The sequence below is a fragment of the Halichoerus grypus genome, chromosome X (genome assembly GCF_964656455.1).
Source record: "Halichoerus grypus chromosome X, mHalGry1.hap1.1, whole genome shotgun sequence".
Taxonomy (NCBI): domain Eukaryota; kingdom Metazoa; phylum Chordata; class Mammalia; order Carnivora; family Phocidae; genus Halichoerus; species Halichoerus grypus.
In genome coordinates this window covers 45246166-45266744 of record NC_135727.1, presented here as the reverse complement: position 1 = coordinate 45266744, position 20579 = coordinate 45246166, and the positions used below count along the sequence as shown (strand labels likewise).

General features: G+C 37.6%; 2 long non-coding RNA genes and 1 pseudogene across 9 annotated transcripts in view; 2 read left to right on the top strand and 1 right to left on the bottom strand.

Moving 5' to 3' along the window:
* Positions 1-20579, top strand: part of LOC118525249 (uncharacterized) — a 98794-nt gene that overhangs the window by 35189 nt on the left and 43026 nt on the right. For all 8 annotated transcript variants that reach the window (XR_013444518.1, XR_013444517.1, XR_013444516.1 and 5 more), the window contains one exon: positions 6291-6431. This is a non-coding gene — a long non-coding RNA (uncharacterized LOC118525249). The remainder of the gene's footprint in view (positions 1-6290; positions 6432-20579) is intronic.
* LOC118525247 (cyclin-dependent kinase 2-associated protein 1-like) lies at positions 1931-8920 on the bottom strand (annotated as a pseudogene).
* On the top strand, positions 9649-20280 carry LOC144380365 (uncharacterized). Its single transcript, XR_013444519.1, has 2 exons — positions 9649-9718; positions 19794-20280. It is a non-coding gene; the product is annotated as an uncharacterized LOC144380365 (long non-coding RNA).

Below are 20579 nucleotides of genomic sequence, written 5' to 3'. Positions count from 1 at the left end.
CATCTTTTTTATGGCTGAATAATATTCCATTTGATATATATAATATGTATACATATTTGTGTGTATATATATGTATATACATATGTGTGTATAGTGTATGAAAGTGGTCCAGTTTCATTCTTTTGCTTGTAGCTGTCCAGTTTTCCCAACACCATTTGTTGCAGAGACTGTCTTTTTCCCGTTGCATATTCTTGCCTCCTTTGTCAAAGATTAATTGACCATATAATTGGGGGTTTATTTCTGGGCTTTCTGTTCTGTTTCATTGATCTATGTATCTATTTGTGCCAGTACCATACTGTTTTGATTACTACATATTTGAAGTCTGGAATTGTGATACTTCCAGTTTTGTTTGCTTTTTCAAGATTGCTTTGGCTATTTGGGGTCTTTTTTGGTTCCGTATAAATTTTAGGATTTTTCTAGTTCTGTGAAAAATACTGTTGGTATTTTGATAGGGATTGCATTAAATGTGTAGATTGCTTTGGGTAATGTAGACATTTTCACAATATTTGTTTTTCTAATCCATGAACATGGAATGTCTTTCTGTTTCTTTGTGTCATCTTTAATTTCTTTCATCAATGTTTTATGGTTTTCAGAGTAGAGTTCTTTCACCTCTTTAAGTTTATTCCTAGATATGTTGTTACTGTGGTGCAAATGTAAATGGGATTGTTTTCTTAATTTCTCTTTCTGCTGCTTCATTATTAGTGTGTAGAAATGCAATGGATTTCTGTACATTGATTTTGTATCCTGCAAACTTACTGAGTTCATTTATCAGTTCTAGTAGCTTTTTGGTGGAGTCCTAGGGTTTTCTATATATAGTTTTATGTCATTTGCAAATAGGGAAAGTTTTACCAATTTGGATGCCTTTTATTTCTTTTTATTGTCTCATTGCTGTGGCTAGGACTTCCAGTACTATGTTGAATAAAAGTGGTGAGTAGACACCCTTGTCTTGTTCCTGACCTTAAGGAAAAAACTCTCAGTTTTTCCTCATTGAGTACGATGAAGGCTGTGGGTTCTTTACACATGGCCTTCATTATGTTGATATTGGTAGGTATGTATTTATTGCCATTTTGTGGTTGTTTTTGTAGTTCTTCTCTGTTCCTTTCTTCTCTTGCTCTCTTTCATGGTTTGCTGGCTTTCTTTAGTGATATACTTGGATTCCTTTCTCTTTATTTTTTGCATATCTATCACTGATTTTTGATTTGTGGTTACTGTTCAGTTTGTATATAACATCTTTTTTGTTGTTAATGAAAATAAGTTTTATTACATCAAGTAATAAATACATACAAAGATGCAAACAATTTTATTCACTTTCTTCCAGATTTTTAGATCAACTTACAGGAAAGGCGGAACTGAAATCCATACACAGTCTCAATAGGAAAATTTTCAGGGTTTCTTGTTAGGTTAGGTTTGTTAGGTTGCTCTTTCTTCTGTATTCATAACTTGTGCATTTTTTAAATTGACCTTAAAGCACTGATAGTCATACAAGCAAATGATTAAGCACAAAAGAAGTTACATTAAATGGAATCCACACCATGTGGCAAACATATGCACTAAAAACAAAACCCTCAGAGTTGTTGTATTAGCTTATGAAAAGGAACAAAGAATAATCTGGGTAACCTAACTGTATTCAAAAGAGAGGATGAAAGGGAGACACTGGTATCTTTGCTGTGAGGTAAGTATCTTTTACATGCAACTTTTAAATCAATGCTTTAAAAAAAATCGTGGGTAGTTCCTAACTATTTAAAATGTAAATCCTAGTCATCTGCAAAATATTTCTCAATCTCAGAGCCTCATGAACCATGGGAGGGACACGGGAAGGAGAAAACAAACTGCTACCATTTTGAAAACAAGAGTTTCATCTGAGCGTGGGAGATGAGCTGTAACTTCTCATCTTGGAAGAAGATGGAAAACCTTCCGCACTAACAGGCAGCTAGGATCTGGCATTCCACTCCTTTTCAGCCAAGCACTCTCACACCAGTCCTCTGGTGTGAATAATGCCTCATTTTAGTCTCTCCATGGCGCTCTTGTTCCCTGCATAGGTGGGTCTAATTTCCTTCCCCAACTCCTCGATGATGGCTAGCAACTCAGCATATTTGCTTTTGGGAGCCTGGCTGTTCCCCGTTCCCTGGGTGTAGCCTAGAGATGGTAGCCCATAGTCACTTAGCAACTGGTGGTACTGTAATTATGTTGCCATACTGGTGGATGGCAGGTAGACGCTCCCAGCAGTATTGATGAAGGCCACGGGCATGTCTGTATATAACATCTTATACATGCAGCAGTCTATATTAAGTTGATGGTTGCTTCAGTTTGAACCCATTCTTTACTCCTCTTCCCCAACATTTTAGGTATATGGTGTCATATTTAACATCCTTTTATTTTATGAATCCCTTGACTGATTTTTACAGAAATACTAGTTTTTACTGCTTTTGTGCTTCCTACTTTTCTTACTCTTACTTACAGTCTTTCCTTTCCAACTCATAAAATTTGGCCCCTCTCACTTTCAAAGCCAAATGTTATGGGGATTTATCTTTCCTGTGTGGGCTTCCTGGTGTGATAGTCTGTTTCTTTCCCCTCTCCATGCCAGGGTCTCTCCCTCTGCAGAAGGTCCCAGGACTCCCTTTAGCTCCTAACTGCATCTCTGCCTTTCCTACCCTCTCTGATATGGCCTCTTTTCTTTTTTTTTTTTTTTTACATTTTTAAAAAATTTTATTATGTTATGTTAATCACTATACATTACATCATTAGTTTTTGATGTAGTGTTCCATGATTCATTGTTTGCTTATAACACCCAGTGCTCCATTCAATACATGCCCTCTTTAATCCCCATCACCAGGCCTACCCATCCCCCCACCTCCTCCCCTCTAGAACCCTCAGTTTGTTTCTCAGAGTCCATAGTCTCTCATGGTTCGTCTCCCCCTCCGATTTCCCCCCTTCATTTTTCCCTTCCTACTATCTTTTTTTTTTTTAACATATAATGTATTATTTGTTTCAGAGGTACAGGTCTTTTCTACCTTTAGTTGTGGAGTTTGCTCTGCCAGTCTTTGGGTCATTTTCTGGGTTATTTCCATTGATGTGAGTGTTATCTAGTTGGATCCATAGGATGAGGTGAGCTTAGGGTCCTCCTAGTCCATCATCTTTTTTGTAATTCTCCTCTTCTAATTGACATTTATAAGAATTTTTCTTCTAGATACAAGTCCTTTATCATATATATGATTTGCAAAATTTTCTCCCAGTCAGCAGCTTGTCTTTTAATTCTCTCAATAATGTCTTTGGAAGAACAAAGTTTTTAATTTTGAGAAAGTCTAGTTTTTCAATTTGTTTATTTATTGTCTTGATTTTGCTTTTGGTGTCCTATCTAGGAAATCTTTACCTAACTTGGGGTCAGAAGGATTTTCTACTGCGTTTTCTCCTAGAAGTTTTATATTTTAGCTTTTTATTAAGTCTCTTGTTCATTTTGAGTTGACTTTTGCATATGGTGTGCTATATCTATCACAGTTGATGTTTGTGCATATGGAGACCCACTTGTCCCAGTACCATATGTTGAAAAGTCTACACTTCCTGCACTGAATTGCCTTTGTAGCTTTGTCAAAAGTCAGTTATTCATTTATGAGTGGTTCTATTTGTGGACTCTTCATGTTGTTCCTTTGATATACAATTCTATCTTTATCCCAATACCACTCTGTCTTGATTACTGTGGATTTATGATGAGTCTTGAAATAAGACAGGTCTTATTTCAAGACCTATCCTCCCAATTTATTCTTTTTTTTCAAAGTTATTTTCATATTCTTGTCTCTTTTTATTTCCACATGACTTTTAGTATAAGAATGTCAACTTATGTTTTAAAATGTATGCTAGGATTTTTATTGGGATTGTATTGATTCTATAGGTCAGTTTGGGGAGGATAGATAATAATACTAGGTCTCCTCCCTCAAGGAGATGATATATCCTTACATTTATTTAGGCCTTGTTTAATTTCTCTCAGCTGATGTTTTGCAGGGGTCACAGTACTGGCCTTGCACATGTGAATATGCATGTGCTATATAGTTTTCTCTATGTAGTTCATACTTTTTATGCTATTGTTAATGGCAGTATTTTGTGTTACACTTTTTAGTTATTATATTTTCACTGAACTCTCAGTAGGAAAATGTTGCTGAGTAATGTTTCTGGTTGAAAGCACAAGTTACTTAAGGATGGAAAAAATACTTGATGTTTAAGACCTATATTAGTCAGGGTCTCCAGAGGAATAGAACCAATAGAGTGTTTATAGATAGATAGAGATATATTTTCAGGAATTGACTCATGAGATTTTGGAGACTTGGCAGAATCTAATGGGAGAACCTGCCAGGCTGAAGACTCAGGAAAGAGTTACAGTTGGAGTCTGAAGGCAGTCTGTTAGAGAACCACAAGGTACTGATGTTGTAGATGATGTCAAAGGCAGTCTACTGGCAAAATTCCCTCTAGATCAGGGAAGATCAGCCCTGTGTTCTGTTCATGCCCTTCACCTGATTAGATAAAGCCCACCCACGTTATGGAGAGCTAATTGCTTTACTCAAAGACTGCCCATTTCAGTGTAAGTCACATTCAGAAACACTCTCACAGAAATATCCAGTATAATGTCTGATGAAATATCTGAGCACTGTGGCCCCACCAAGTGGACACACAAAATTCATCATCACAATATTCATTTGCTTAGATTGCCTTATTGGCTTTTAGATGTGATTGGCAATATACTGATCCTAGGGAATCAAATGTCCCATGGGAAATTCTACAGGTCATCTTCAGAAAATTAGTTACTAACATGAAATAATTTAGTGGCTTTTAACTTTATTTGTTTGGTTTGAATTGAATTGTGGAGTTTTCCTCCTTTATCCCCAAACAAATCCACCTCAATTAATTCCTTGGATCTTGGGTGGTAAGAAAAAGAGGGAGTGAGCACATATGAGTGTGTGTGTGTGTGTGTGTGTGTGTGTGTGTGTGTGTATGTGTGTAGCTGTGAGGAATATTTCTTGTGAGGAATATGTGAGGTGAATTACTGTGAGTTATGTCAGTCCTCCTTAGTTCCTAGCACATGTTAGGAGACAAGTCAGGATAGTTGCTGTTTGTTTTTTCCCAGCTTTCCTTGGACAGCATGGTTACTCTGGTGACTCAGTGATTACTGGGGTATTTCATACAGAGTGAAAATGCATTTGTGATTCTTGCCTGAATCACTCGTTACCATGATAGCTTTTACGTGTTGATCTTATAATTGTCATTCCTTCTAGATTTATAAATTGTCATTAAAATATTGGGAAGTGGGGCACCTGGGTGGCTCAGTCGGTTAAGCCACTGCCTTCGGCTCAAGTCATGATCCCAGGGTCCTGGGATCGAGCCCCGCATCGGGCTCCCTGCTCAGCGGGGAGCCTGCTTCTCCCTCTCCCTCTGCCTGTCTCTCTGCCTACTTGTTCTCTCTCTCTCTCTGTCAGATAAGTAAATAAAATCTAAAAAAAAAATATTGGGAAGAGCTTTTCCATCTCTATTATTTATTCATTCATTCATTCATTCATTCATTCATGTATTTATTTTATTAGTATGACTCATGGATTTTTATTTTGCTCAAAGGCTTACCATCTATACACAGTATAATTGTGTAGTTTGATGCACACATTGTTACCGAATTGGCCAGTGTTTACCGCTTCAAATTAGGTTCTGTGTCTATTTGTCACCTCCCAAAATACTTTCAGTATGTACTTTGTTCTGCAAAATGGAGTATTTCCCAAAATATAGAAGGAATGTAATGTTGCCTCTGACATTAATTTGATAGCATGAGTACCAGATAGAATAGTTGGACATGGGGCGCCTGGGTGGCTCAGTTGTTAAGCGTCTGCCTTCGGCTCCAGTCATGATCCCAGGGTCCTGGGATCGAATCCCACATCAGGCACCCTGCTCGGCGGGAAGCCTGCTTCTCCCTCTCCTACTCCCCCTGCTTGTGTTCCCTCTCTCTGTGTCTCTCTCTCTGTCAAATAAATAAAATCTTTAAAAAAAAAAAAAAGAATACTTGGACATGGAGCAGCAAGCAGGGATGAGCCCACATTTCCATGATGTGAGAGCTTCAGTGTCACTGCTGTGTACGGGAGGGGGCTGTGGGATGGAGCTGGGGAAGAGGAAGAGTGTCACTGCACAGCTTCCAGTGACCTGAGTGAGGACAGGCAAGCACATCCTCGCCCTTTTTCCCTGCCTTTCGTGTGTTCTCCCTTCCTCTCACTTTCCTCTGTATTCCATGTGCTGAATGATCCCCTGTCTCTCCCTTCTAGTGGAACAGCAGAGCAGTGTGTGAACTGTGAGCCCCAGAAACAGGAAACAATAGAGAAGAACCAGGTGTGATGTCCAGTGTGCTAGACAAATTGCTGGAACAAGAACAACAAGATCAGGGTCCCATCGTTGGGATACTTTAGGTAAGTCACTACCCTTCCTCCAGTGTCTTTTATATAACAGAATAACAATACCCAACTCTCCCAACCACTCAGGAGTATTGTGGACTTTAAGTGAGATCCCATGTGAGAAAGGAATCTGTGGTTATAGGTGGGAGGGAAGGACCAGTGCCCTTTTGAGTAATTTATTAACAGAGACACACCACGTATCACAGAACTCTGCAAGGTAGGCATTAAATAATGGTACAGAAATGTTAGATGTTTAGATCAGGAGTTTTCCAAGTATGGTCTATATACCCCCTCATCAAGTTGGCATGGAGTGCTTGTTAAAATAACAGGTACAGAAGATCACCCTAGGTCTGCTGTATCCAAAACAGGGAGGTGGAGTGAGAATGATTTCTCCTGTGTGTTATGGTATTCACCCAAGATTGAATAGCACTGCTGTGAATTTGCAACAAGGGTTTCTTAAAATTTTGAATCATTTAATGTCTTATTTTGATGTCAGTTTCTTTGGAAGCTCAGCTTTAAATATTTGTGTGTGCTCCCAGTGGATCAGAAAGGGAACAATTCTTTCTTTTCAGTCATACTATTCAGTGTTTATTTGGGAAGGACTGCCATAGTTTCTTAAGGCTCATGTAACTAAGTACCACAAACTGGATGGCTTAAACCATAGAAATTTATTATCTCACAGTTCTGGAAGTTAGCCCTGATCAAAGTATTTCCAGGGCCATGCTTCCCCCCAAATCCTTTTGGGGACTATCCATGCTCCTTCCTAGGTTCTGGTGGTTTGCTGGCAATCTCTGCATTTATTGGCTTGCAGATGTTGGCTCCAATCATTGTCTTCATCATCACAGTGTGTTGTCCCTATTTTGTCTTCACATGGTTATCTTCTCATAAGGACACCAGTCACATTTGTTTGAGGACAGACCCTACTCCAGTATTAACTAATTGCATCTGCAGCAACCCTAATTTCAAATACGGTTATGTTCTGAGGTATTGGTGGTTCAGACTTAGCATATCTTTTTGGGGGTGATGCAGTTCAATCTATAACAGCCATTGAAGTAGCCACTTGCCATGGATGCATCACATTGAACAAGACAAGGCAGCATCCCTGGTGCTTTGTTTCTAGCCTGGAAAAACTGGCAATAAGCAGGTAAGCAAATTAATAGGCAGGAGAATTTCATATGGGATGAGTTCTTTAAAGAAAATAAATGTATCCATTGCGTAGGAAATGATGGGGACAGGGAGTGTTATAGATGGTGTTGTCATTGATGCTGTTTCTCAGGCAGTGACATTTGAACTGAGTCCTGAACAAGAGGAAACCGGGCCTGGGCTGGTATTTTGGTTTGTGATGTGTGTGGTGCTAGTTCCAGGAGCAGAGGATGAACTCAAGTGGCCAGAGTCTGGCAGACAAAGTGCCAGTCGTAAGAGATGAGATTGAAGGGCAGACAGGAGCCACATATTTTGGGCTGTGTATGGAGATTGGAGTCATTCTGAGTTTGGAGGGTTGCAGTATGGGAGCAACAAGATCTGATTCATGTGCTCACAAGGTGACTCTGGCTGAGTTCACAATTAGATATCTAAAATTTTTTTTAAATATCAGGGGAAAATGGTTTGTTTACTATGATACCCATCCTGCTAGGAAAATTCATAAGTGTATTAAAGCAGATTCATTTTCCACTAACCGCAGACTACCTGGTGTTCATTGATTTATCTCTTCCCTCATTATTGCCAGCTGATGTACATTGTGGACTGTGCAGAGTGTCCCTACCAGAAAACAGGGTGTTCACCTTCTATTACCCCATCTCTGCAGGCTACACAGACCAACTTATACTCCCTGTTTGTCATCCCCTGTCCATGACACAGACCACAGCTGCCCAGACCCCACTCCGAGCCCCATCCTCTCTTAGTTATCTATTTCCTTTTCTGCCCTGCATTGCCCTTTGCATGCCTGCTACAGACTGCCAAAGCATGCCACTGCCACCAGGTGTTTTTTTTTAAGTTTATTTATTTTTTTTAGTAATTTCTATACACAACGTGGGTTTCAAACTCATGACCCTGAGATCCAAGAGTCACATGCTCTTCTGACTGAGCCTACCAGGCGCCCTTGCCACCAGGTGTTTTGATGTCTCCGGACCCCGTAGTATATCACAATCTTATTTTACATCTATCATTTTTTCAGGTGTAAAGTCATTCTGTATAGGTTCACAGCCTGGGTTTTTAGGGTGGTTATTGTTATTTGTTGTTTTTTTTTTTTACTTCTTGCAAACATTCTGTAGGACCGAAGTTTGATGCTGGTGGTACGTTGATGCCACCTTGTGACAAAATCCTGAACTGCAGCTTGAACAGGATAATGGGAACAAGGGGCTGGTGACCCACAGAACTTTCTGGAAGTCAGGATGGAAAGGGGAAAACTCCTTGGATACAGTTATATTGATGGCCTGTCTCTGGACATTTTATATAAATGGAATCATGCAACATGTGGTCTTTTGCATATTTGGCTTTACTGTCATAGCATTTTCAAGGTTCATCCATGTTATAGCACATATCACTATTTTATTCCTTTTTCTTTTTTTTTTAAAGATTTTATATCTTCATTAGAGAGAGAGAGAGCATAAGCAAGGGGAGGGGCAGAGGAAGAGGGAGAAGCAGACTCCCTGCTAAGCAGGGAGCCTGATGCGAGACTCGATCCCAGGACCCCAGGATCATGACCTGAGTCAAAGGCAAACGCTTAACCAACTGAGCCACCCAGGCGCCCCTGATTCCTTTTTATTGCCAAATAATATACCACATTTTATTTATGCATTCATTAATTGATGGAAAATTGGGTTATTTCCATTTTTGGCTATTATAAATAATGATGCTATGTATGTCCATGTCCAAGTTTTTATATAGACATATGTTGTCATCTCTCCTGGCTGTGTACCTACAGTGGGATGCTGGGTCATATGGTAACTGCTGAAGCATTTCAGGAATTACCAGAGTGTTTTCATGACCCTGACAGTATTGAGGAGTACAGGCATAGTCTTGTTATTTTTTCTCCTGATTAGATTGAGGTTATGCATTTTGGGAAAGAACACCAAAGAGTTGAAGTGCCCTCGCATCACATTACATTTAGGAGGACCTGATACCAATATGGCATCACTGAGATGTTGACCCTCAGTATGAGGTTAAGGTGATGTTTGTTTAGTTTGACTAATGTACAGTAACTATTTTCCATTCACCTACTATATTCTTTAGATGTGAATCACTAAGTCAGTCCTGACCTCAGGGTTGGGAAATGGAATTAAGGTTCACCTCATGGAGACAAGGTATCTACATATGTTATTTTGAATTATTTGATGAAGATAGTTTGTCTCTTGTCACCTGTTTTTTTATTATTTCAAATGTTTATTTATATGAATCTTTATTCATATACTTATTTTGTAGATTGCTTTTTATTTTATTTATTTTTTTAAAGATTTTATTTATTTATTTGACAGAGAGAGAGACAGTGAGAGAGGGAACACGAGCAGGGGGAGTGGGAGAGGGAGAAGCAGGCCCCCCGCCGAGCAGGGAGCCCAATGCAGGGCTTGATCCCAGGACCCTGAGATCATGACCTGAGCTGAAGGCAGTGGCCTAATCAACTGAGCCACCCAGGCGCCCCTAGATTGCTTTTTAATGGATACATCCCAAAAGGAAGTCTACCATCATGATTTAAATAGTGTAGAAGAAAAATTTGACTGAACACTAAGGAAACGGCAAAAGAGTTCCCTATCTCCACCATTATATATTGCCACCATTGTAGAGTGTAAATACGCTATATTAGACAATACTTTTATACTATATTTAATCATGGCAGATTTTAGAAGCACATTATAATTTTACATGAGTTTATTGCATACTTGGGCTTTTTGAGGAAGAAATAAAGAATAGGTAAGACAGCTTATTGAAGTGACCATAAAAAAGTATTGATAACATGTACAAAACATATTTGTAAAATTTTTTTTCAATGAAGCAAAAGTATGAGATATGTGGGAGAAAATGTATGCTTCATTTGAAAGCCCATTATCTAAAGTAGTCTTTTAGTTATCTACCTCTGACTCTATGGAAGGTATCTTACAACTTAGCTTTTTTATATGACTGTATTGCAATACAATCCTTGTCTATACCCAAGCAATTGAATCTTTTCTGGGGGAAGGAAATCCTTTCCTCTCGGAGAAATACTTGTTTGTTTCTATTTGAACAATCATTTCAACATTCCTGATCTGTACCTATGACAATGTGGTAGTCATTGAGCTGGCAAGTGTAATTTCCGTGGAAGGATGGGGGAATGCTGCCTCATAGATGAGGAATGAAGACTGAGTTGCAGGACAAGTTCAGGGACATGTGAATTGAGTATCAGGGATTCTTAGAATTCTGATGTAAAGGCGAGAATATATGTAAAGAGGAGAGCAGGTAGAGATGTGGACAGAGGCCCAGGGCATTAAAGCATATTTTGAAATCCTCAATCGTAAAAGAACTGAGCATGTTGAAATCTTAATGGGAAGGCGCCATCTCATACTAGATTTAACTTCTGAATTAACAACCCTACCCTTTTCACACTTTACTTCTTTGTTTCCATTCTGGAGGAGCCTAAAACTTAACTAAAGTGATGGTGTAGAGTTTTTCTTAATTCCTGTTAATTGGATGAATGGATGGATAGATGCATGCATGCATGCATACATGTAGGAGGTGTCACACATGTGCGGGGGGGGAACTCATGGATATTTACATTCCAGGCAGAGCTCTTCTTGCAGCTGAGTGAAGCCATGGTGCTGGTCGCTGAGAGAATGTACCCTCTCAGAACTGTGCAGCTGATAGTTTTGGTAGTTTATATATGTTTCTAGGAATTCATCCGTTTCTTCCAGATTGCCTAATTTGCTGGCATATAATTGCTTATAATATTCTCTTATAATTGTTTGTATTTCTTTGGTGTTAGTTGTGATCTCTCTTCTTTCATTCATGATTTTATTTATGTGGGTCCTTTCTCTTTTCTTTTTGATAAGTCTGGCTAGGGCTTTATCAATCTTGTTAATTCTTTCAAAGAACCAGCTACTAGTTTCGTTGGTCTGTTCTACTGTTTTTTTTTATTTCTATATCATTGATTTCTGTTCTAATCTTTATTATTTCCCCTCTCCTGCTAGATTTAGGCTTTATTTGCATTTTTTTCCAGCTCCTTTTAGGTGTAAGGTTAGTATGTGTATTTGGGACTTTTCTTGCTTCTTGAGGAAGGTCTTTCTTTTTTTTAAGATTTTATTTATTCATTTGACAGAGAGAGAGAAACAGCAAGAGAGGGAACACAAGCAGGGGAAGCGGGAGAGGGAGAAGCAGGCTCCCAGCCAAGCAGAGAGCCTGATTCGGGGCTCGATCCCAGGACCCTGGGACCATGACTCCAGCCAAAGGCAGACGCCCAACGACTGAGCCACCCAGGTGCCCCTTGAGGAAGGTCTATATTGCTATATATTTCCCTTGTAGGACCATCTTTACTGCATCCCAAAGGTTTTGGACTGTCATGTTTTCATTTTTATTTGCTTCCATGTATTTTTTTTTTATTTCTTCTTTAGTTTCTTGGTTAATGCATTCATTCTTTAGTAGGATGTTCTTTAATCTCCATGTATTTGTGGTCTTTCCAAATTTTTTCTTGTGGTTGACTTCAAGTTTCATAGCACTGTGGCTAAAAATAAGCATGGTATGATCTCAGTCTTTTTGTGCTGGTTGAAGCCTGATTTGTGATCTAGTATGTGATCTATTCTGGAGAATGTTGCATGTGCACTCAAAAAGAATGTTTATTCTGCTGCTTTAGGATGAAATGCTCTGAATATATCTGTGAAGTCCATCTGATCCAGTGTGTCATTCAAAGCCCTTGTTTCCTTGTTGATCTGCTTAGATGATCTGTCCATTGCAGTGAGTGGGGTGTTAAAGTCCCTACTATTATTGTATTTTTCAATGTGTTTCCTTAATTTTACTATTAATTGGTTGATATAATTGGCTGCTCCCACGTTAGGGGCATAAATATTTACAATTGTTAGATCTTCTTGTTGGATAGATACTTTTATTATGATATAGTGCTCCTCTTAATCTCTTATTACAGTCTTTGGTTTAAAATCTAATTCGTCTTATATAAGGATGGCTACCCCAGCTTTCTTTTGATGTCCATTAGCCTGATAAATGGTTCTCCACCCCCTCACTTCCAATCTGGAACTGTCTTTTGGGTCTAAAATGAGTCTCTTATAAGTAGCATATCAATGGGTCTTGGGCGCTTTTTTTATCCATTCTGATACCTTATGTCTTTTGATTGGAACATTCAGTCCATTTACATTCAGAGTAATTATTGAAATATATGTATTTAGTGCCATTGAATTACCCATAAAGTCGTTCCTGTAGATTGTCTCTGTTCCTTTCTATTCTTTGTTGCTTTTGGTCTCTCTTTCCCTTTAATATGTCTTCAGAGCTGGTTTAGTGGTCATGAACTCCTTTAGTTTTTGTTTGTCTTGGAAACTCTTTATCTCCTTCTATTCTGAATGACAGTCTTGCTGGATAAAGTATTCTTGGCTGCATATTTTTCCCATTTAGCACATTGAATATATCATGCCAGTCCTTTCTGGCTTGCCAGGTCTCTTTGGACAGGTCTGCTGCCAGCCTTTTGTGTCTACCCTGGTAGGTTAAGGACCTTTTCTCCTGAGCTGCTTTCAAAATTCTCTCTTTGTCTTTGCATTTTGCAAGTTTCACTATGATATGTCATTGTGTTAACCTGTTTTTGTTGATTTTGAGGGGAGTTTTCCGTGCCTCTTAGACTTGAATGCCTGTTTCCTTCACCAGGAAGGGAAGTTCTCAGCTATAATTTGTTCAAATAAACCTTCTGCCCCCTTTTTCCACTCTTCTTCTATGATACAGATATTATTTTGTTTTACGGAATCGCTGAATTCCCTAAGTCTACCTTCATGATCTACTGGTTTTCTTTCCCTCTGCTTTTCAGCTTCATTATTTTCCATAATTTTATCTTCTATATCACTGGTTAGCTCCTCTGCTTTTCCATCCTCATGTTTATGGCTCCACTTGGGACTGCATCTGAGTTATAGCATTTTTAATTTCGGCCTGAATAGATTTTAGTATTTTTATCTCTATAGCAAGGGATTCTCTAGTGTCTTCTATGCCTTTTTCAAGTCCAGCCAGTATCCTTATAATCATTGTTTTAAATTATAGTTCAGACATCTTACTTATAACTGTATTGATATAACTGTATTGTATAACTCTATTGATTAAATCCCTGGCTGTGAGTACTACCTCCTGTTCTTTCTTTTGGGGTGAATTTCTCTGTCTCGTCATTTTGTCCAGAAAAGAAGAAAGAAGAAAAAAAAAAAACAGCAAGAACAACAACAACAAAATACAAAAAATCTAGATCCTGGGTGTGTTTTGGTCTGCTTGTTAAAAGAAACTAGATCTTAAAATAAGAAAGAAAAAAAAGTCTAAAAATAAAATAAAATACAATGGAAGCAAACAAAAAATAAAAAACATATAAATATGTATAAATAGATATAAAAATAAAAAATAATTGAAAAAATAAAATAAATGAAAAAATAATAAAAAATAAAAAATACAAGTACAAAGGAGGGTAGATTCTATTTTCCCCTAGAGCTGAAGCTTTGCAGCCCTCTATGATCAGTAAACTTGGTGCAAGGGAGCTGTTTATGCTGGTCTTCTGGGAGAGGGGCCTGTTGCGTTGATTCTCAGGTGGACTTGCCCTGGTGGAAACGCCCCTCCAGGACTCAGGGAGGCAGGGCTTGGTGTAAGCGGCTCCAGACTCCACTAGGTGGCACTGTTTGGTCCCTGAAGCCTTTCAGCACTGATGGGCAGGGCAGGATGAATACAGCAGCCCAGAAGCTGAAAATTTGCGCCTGCCTCTCTTCAGTGAGCCCTCACAGAAGAGCAATCAGTCACTCTTGTCTCCCTGGTTTCCGTCAGAATCCTGTGTTCATCATGCCTGTGTTGGAGCTTTTTTATCTCAGGCTCATGCCTGAGTTTCAAAAGTCCAAATTTTAGTGACTCCTGTGGCACAGATCCAACGCTGTTCCTCCTAGGGAAGGTCTCACTCCACCTCCGCCATTTGCCAGACCTGAACCAGAAAGCAGTCACACCACCACTCAGAAGTTCACAGTTTATGGCAATACGAAGCAGAAAGCTGGCACCTAGAGTCACTGTTCTCAGCTGGTTTCCACACTCCTATGCCTGGGAACAATGCAGCACTTAGGCACCACCCATTCTTCTTGCAACCCAGGGGATCCTCGGACCATGATGTCACACCGGGATCCTGCCTTGCTTTGCCACCTGAGCACCTTTAAGCCAGGCATGTCCCCCACTGTAGCAGACTTCCAAAAGTTCTGATTTTGTACTCTACTGCTTATAATACTTTGTGGTAGCCTCCATAAGCAGGTTCCCTCCCCGTGGCTGTATCCTCAGCTATATCACACTGGATTCAAGTCTGCACACCTCCTACCTTCCAAAAGGTGGTCGCTTTTCTACTTGTAGACTTGCAGGATTTGTTCTCTCAGACCTCTGATTGATTTCTCAGGTGTTCAGAATGATTTGATAACTGTCTAGCTGTATTCGAGGGATGAGATAAACTTGGGGTCCCCCTATTCCTCTGCCATCTTAACTCCTCCTCCCTGCAGACCTGATTTATCTTGTAACTGGAAGTTTGAACATTTTGACTACATCTACCCATTTTTTCTTCTTTATTGAGATATAATTAACGTATAATATTATGTTGGTTTCAGGTATACACCATAATGACTCTGTATTTATTTTGTGAGATGACCACCACAATATGTCTACTTAACATCTGTCAACATACATAGGTACAAAATTTGTTTTGTGGTGGTAATTTTAAGATCTACTCTGGTAGTACCTTTCAATATGCAATACAGGATTAATAAATATAGTCACCATTCTCAACATTACATCCTCATCACGTTTTTATTTTATGAATGGAAATTTGTACTTTTTGCCTTCTTCAGTCATTTTGCCCACTGCCCACCCCTCATATAGATATTTAATGCCTCAAAATATTCTGTTGTTTTTTTTTTTAAGATTTTATTTATTTGTCAGAGAGAGAGCACAGGCAGAGGGAGAAGCAGGCACATCTTCTTTATCCATTCATATATTGATGGATACAGGACTATTTCCATAGTTTGGGTATTGTAAATAATGCTGCTATAAACATAGGGGTGCATGTATCCTTTTGAATTAGTGCTTTTGTGTTTTTTGGTAAATACCCAGTAGTGCGATTACTGGATCATAGGGTAGTTCTGTTTTTAATTTTTTGAGGTACCTCCATACTGTTTGCCAGAGTGGCTGCACCAGTTTGCATTCCCACCAGCAGTTCACAAGGGTTCCTTTTTCTCCACATCCTCACCAACACTTATCATTTCTTGTGTTTATTATTTTACCCATTCTGACAGCTGTGAGGTGATATCTCATTGTAGTTTTTTTTTAAAGATTTAATTATTTATTTTGAGAGAGAGAGAGAGAGTGGGGGTGGGCAAAGGGAGAGGGGGAGAGAGAATCTGGAGCAGACTCCCTGCTGGGCATGGAGCCTGACGTGGGGCTCGATCTCATGACCCTGAGATCATGACCTGAGTCGAAACCAAGAGTCAGATGCTCAACTGACTGAGCCATCCCAGCATCCCTCATTATAATTTTGACTTGCATTTCTCTGATGATGTGTGATGTTGAGCATCTTTTTATGTGTCTTTTGGCCATCTGGATGTCTTCTTGGAGAAATGTCTATTCATGTCTTCTGCCCATTTTTTAATTGGATTATTTGTTTTTTGGGTTGAGTTGTATCAGTTCTTTATATATTTTGGATACTAACCCCTTATCAGATGTGTCATTTGCAAATATCTTTTCTCATACAGTAGTTTGCCTTTTAGTTTTGATGATTATTTCCTTCACTGTGCAGAAACTTTATTTTGATGTAGTCCAAATAGTTTGTTTTTACTTTTATTTCCCTTGCCTCAGGAGATATAACTAGAAAAAAGTGGCATCAACCCATGTCAGAGAAATTACTGTCTGTATTCTCTTCAAGGATTTTTATGGTTTCAGATTTCACATTTAGGTCTTTAATCCATTTTGAGTTTATTTTTATGTATGGTGTAAGAAAGTGGTTCAGTTTCATTCTTTTGCATGTGGCTGTCCAGTTTTCCCAACACCATTTATTGAAGAGATCATCTTTTTTCCCATTGGATATTCATTCTTCCTTTGTTGAAGATTAACCATATAGTTGTGGGTTTATTTCTTGGTTTTCTATTTTATTATATTGATCTATGTGTCTATTTTTATTCTAGTACCATACTGTTTTAATTACTATGGCTTTATAATATAATTGAAGTCTGGAATTGTGATACCTCCAGTTTTGTTTTTCTTTTTCAAGATTGCTTTGGCTATTCAAGGTCTTTTGTGGTCCCATATAAATTTTAGGATTGTTCGTTGGTGTTCTGTGAAAAATGCTCTTGGTATTTTGATAGGGGTTGCACTAAGTGTGTAGATTTCTTTGGGTAATATAGACATTTTAACAATATTTGTTTTCCAATCCATGAGCATGGAATGTCTTCCCCTTTGTTTTTGTTGTCTTCAATTTCTTTCATCAGTGTTTTATAGTTTACAGAGTACATGTCTTTCACCTCTTGGTTAAGCTTATTCCTAGGTATTTTATTATTTTTGGTGCAGTTGTAAATGGGATTGTTTTCTTAATTTCACTGCCTGCTGCTTCATTATTAGTGTATAGGAATGCAACAAATTTCTGTACATTGATTTTGTATCCTGCAACTTAACTGAATTTGTTTATGAATTCTAGTAGTTTTTTGGTGGAATCTTTAGGGTTTTCTTTATAGAGTATCACATCATCTGCAAATAGTGAGAGTTTTACTTCTTCCTTACCAATTTAGATGCTTTTTATTTTTTTATGTTGTCTAATTGCTGTGGCTAGGACTTCCAGTACTGTGTTAAAAAAAAAAAAAAGTGGTGATAATGGACATCCTTGTCTTGTTTCTGATCTTAGGGGAAAAGCTCTTAGTTTTTTTATAATTGAGTATGATGATCACTGTGGGTTTTTCATATAAGGCCTTTATTATGTTGAGGTATGGTCCCCCTAGACCCACTTTGCAGAGGGTTTTTTTAAATCATGAATGGATGTTGTACTTTGTCAAATGCTTTTTTTTACACCTACTGAAATGACCATATGATTTTTATCTTTTCTCTTATTGATGTGATGTCCCATGTTGATTGATTTATGAATATTGAAATGCTCTTGCAACCCAGGAATAAATCCCACTTGACCATGGTGAGTGATTTTTTTAATGTATTGTTGGATTTGGTTTGCTAATATTTTGTTGAGGATTTTTGCATCTATATATATGAGAGATATTGGCCCGTAATTCTTTTCTTTTTTTTTTTTTTTTTTTGTGGTATCTTTTCTGGTTTTGGTATTAGGGTGATATTGCCCTCATAGAATGAATTTGGAAGTTTTCCTCCCTCTTCTGTTTTTTGTAATAGTTTGAGAAGAATAGGTATTAAGTTTTTAAAAAAATGTTTGGTATAATTCCCTGGTGAAGCCATCTGGTCCTGGACTTTCATTTTTGGGGGAATTTTTTGATTACTTTTTTTTGATACTTAATTTTTGATTCCATTTCATTGCTGGTCATTGGTCTGTTCAAATTTTCTATTTCTTCCTGCTTTAGTTTTGATAGGTTATATGTTTCTAGGAATTTATCCATTTCTTCTAAGTTGTCCAATTCGTTGGTATATAGGTTTTTATAATATTCTTTTTCAATTGTTTGTATTTCTGTGGTGTTGGTTGTCAGTTCTCCTGTTTCATTAGTGATGTTGTTAATTTGAGTCCTCTCTCTTTTGTTTTTTGATGAGTCTGGCTAGATGTTTATCATTTTTGTTGATGTTTTTAAAGAACTAGCTCCTGGTTTTAGTGATCTGTTCTATTGTTTTTTAGTTTCTGTATCATTTGTTTCTGCTCTAATCTTTATTATTTCCTTTCTTCTACTGGTTTGGGGTTTTGTTCTTCTTTTTGTACCTCCTTTAGGTGTAAAGTTATGCTGTTTATTTGGGATTTTTCTTGCTTCTTGAGGTAGGCCAGTATTGTTATAAACTTCCCTCTTAGAAGCACTTTTGCTGCATCCCAAAGATTTTAGACCCTTGTGTTTTCATTTTCATTTATTTCCATGTATTTTTTTATTTTCTCTTTGATTTCTTGGTTCACCCATTCATTGTTCAATAACATGTTATGTAACCTCCGTGTATTTGTGCTCTTTCCAGATTTTTCTTGTGGTTGATTTCTAGTTTCATAGCATTGTGGTCAGAAAAGATGCATGTCATGTATGACTGCAGTCTTCTTGAATTTGTTGAGGCTTGTTTTATCGCCTAATATGTGATCTATTCTGGAGAATGTTCCTTGTACACTTGAAAAGAATGTGTAATTCTGCTGTTTTAGGATGGAGTGTTCTGAATATATTCATATATATGAATATATGAATATATATGAATATATATGTTAAGTCCATCTAGTACAGTGTGTCATTCAAAGCCACTGTTTCCTTTTCTGTTTGGATGATCTGTCCATCGATGTATATGGGGTGTTAAAGTCCCCTACTATTATTATATTACTATTAGTTATTTCCTTTATGTTTGTTATTAACTGTTTTATGTATTTGGGTGCTCCCATGTTGGGTGCATAAACATTTGCAGTTGTTATATTCTGTTGTTAGGTTGTCCCTTTTATTATTATGTAGTGTCCTTCTTTGTCTTGTTACAGTCTTTGTTTTAAAGTCTATTTTGTCCAATATAAGTATTGCTACTCTGGCTTTCTTTTGACAACCATTTGCATGATAAATGTTTCTCCATCCCCTCACTTTCAATATGTAAGTGTCTTTTGGTCTGAAATTAGTCTCTTGTAGGCAGCATATTGATTGGTGAAAAAGAGAAGTTTCTTAAAATATGTGTAATGTAATGATTTGGGGAAAGAATATGTGTAAATGAACACATTCTGTACAGCAGCATTCCTTCCTCTGAAGATGTGTATGACACTGGAGTAGTTAGTTATCCTTTGTGAGCTTGAACTTGCTCATCTGTACAATGGGCATATTGATATTTACCTCAGAGAACTGTTATGGGAAATGAGCAAACATTTAGAGAGCACCTGATACATAGTATTTCAGCAAATATATGTATGGTCTTCACTGTGTTATTTCACAAATGAGTCTAAAAATGAACATCTTATAGCGGTCTTTCAGATTGGGCAGAAGGAAAAGAAATGAATACATATTTATATGATGGAATAACTTTGGTATTTCTTTATAGGATGAATTACCTGAAGATGGTGGAAATGAAGAAGCAAATCATCACCTCTTTTTTTTTTTTAATGTTTTCTGTTCTTTTCAACTTTCATTTTGACACTAGAATAGCCATCTTCCTTTGAGCCCCAGAAAGGAGACAGTAGTAAATAATAGAGTATCAAGATGGATCTGCTGTCCCAAATACCAGATTGGTCCTTGCCCATAGGACCATGGGTAGTCCTTTCCCCTGCTCTGGCCTCAGTCCTAACAGAACAATGAGTATAAACCCAATGGTTAGGTACAGGGACTTTGGACTCAAAGTTGCTTGTCAACCTAGGAAAATTTAATGACTAATTTTATGATCTTTAACAAATATTGATTCATATGTGAAACCACATGTAATGAATATACATTATAGATGCATGCATAGAGTTTGTAATGGGAGGAAATGCACAAATGTGGTACTCTTTTTTTAAACTAATAAATGGTAGGATTGCTGATTGTGTATTTCATTCTAGATTTCACTGTTTTTCCCATAATTTCTAAATTAGTATGAGTCATTTTAAAAATCAGTATTGAAGGTCATAAAGAAACATTGCTTATAAAATATTTTAGAAATTCTTAAAATAATATAACACTTCTATATCTTCCTACTAAATAATATCACATATTGTTATAACTCATTTGAAGTATTTTCTGGCTGCAGTAGTCTTCTTATCCAGAGGTAGCCACTCACAAGAATTTAGATTTTTCATTCTCAACACATTTATAGTTTTTTTTAACATATGTATATATCCTTATGTGAAATATG